This window comes from Pygoscelis adeliae, unplaced genomic scaffold (genome assembly GCF_000699105.1).
Source record: "Pygoscelis adeliae isolate BGI_AS28 unplaced genomic scaffold, ASM69910v1 Scaffold34, whole genome shotgun sequence".
Classification (NCBI taxonomy): Eukaryota; Metazoa; Chordata; class Aves; order Sphenisciformes; family Spheniscidae; genus Pygoscelis; species Pygoscelis adeliae.
Window position 1 is genome coordinate 1,868,562 of NW_008824658.1, and position 1,258 is coordinate 1,869,819.

Sequence of the window (1,258 nt, forward strand, 5' to 3'; positions counted from 1 at the left end):
AACGGTCCCAAGGGGCTGGGAGCCGTATCCCCCCCGGGGAGCAGATAAAAGCTCTTGGGTGAGGTGGGGCATCCCCAGCCCCTCTCGGACTCCCGGGCAGGGAGGGGTTGGGTGCTCTCCCCAGTGCTTGCTGGGCACCGAGGGCTGCTGCGAGGGGGGTGCGGGCGGGATGCTCACACCCACCTGCAAGAGATCCGGGGCCGGTAACATCCACCCGCTTCCAGCAACGACCCCTTCAGCCCTCAGTGCGTGCAGGTGTTCACCAAATGCTCCTGAGCCCCCCGGCTGGGGACAAGAGATGGGCTCCCCCCCCTTCGCTCCCTCCCTGCTTCTCCATCCCTGTTCTGACCCCGCTTTCTGCCTAAATCGAGCCCCGGCGGGTGCGGAGGGAGCCCGCCGCTCTGCGTAAGCTCGCTCAAGGCCAACACCATTGTTGCCGAAGCCGCGCAGGGCGGGAGCGGAGCCAAGCGGGGCCGGAGCCACGGATGCCGCCGTCGACTGTCTGAGTCATCAGCCCGGAGGAGCCAAGCGAGGGAGAGCCGGGTGCCGACCTGAAATCCAGCCGATTTTTTTCTCTGAATCAGGGCAAGGAGGAAAGGAAAAAAGCTGGGGGAAGGGGGAAGCACTGAGTGGGGTCAGGCTGCTCAAATCCCCCCTCCTTCCAATTGCTCCGGAGGGAGATGCAGATAAGGCAGCAGCCCGGGTGACAGCGAGGGGCTGTGATGGGGGTGGTCGCACCAGGGCCTGCAAGGACAGGGAAGGGGCTGAAAGGTGCCCAGGGGGGTGCGTGCCCACACTGTCGCTGCGGTCATCTGAATTAATGCGTGGAGGAGGAGAAAGGAAGAAAAGAAACGGTGAGAGCTTCCCACACCCTCTGCCGGCTCCCCTCCCTGCGGGCCCCATCCGAGGCGGAGACGGGGATGCTCGCCCGGCACGCGCCTCGTCCAGCCCTGAGCACATGGCCAGACCCAAGGTGTCCCCCCCGGGACGGTCCCGTCCCAGCTGCCCTGGGGATGGGCAGAGCTGGGGGAGGGCAGATCTGGTTCCTGCTAGACGAGGAGGGGTGGCTGCACCCCAAAAGTCACCTCTGAGCAATCGGGTAAAACGATCCCACCCCATAGCCAGCCAGGGCCGGCCCTCCTCCTCTCTCCTTCGCCCTCCCCCAGCCTCTCCCCCCGTTGCAATGCTGTCTTCCCTGAGTCCCTCAGCAATAAGATAACGCCAAGGGCTCCCAGAGAGGGGCTGTGTGGTGGGGGGG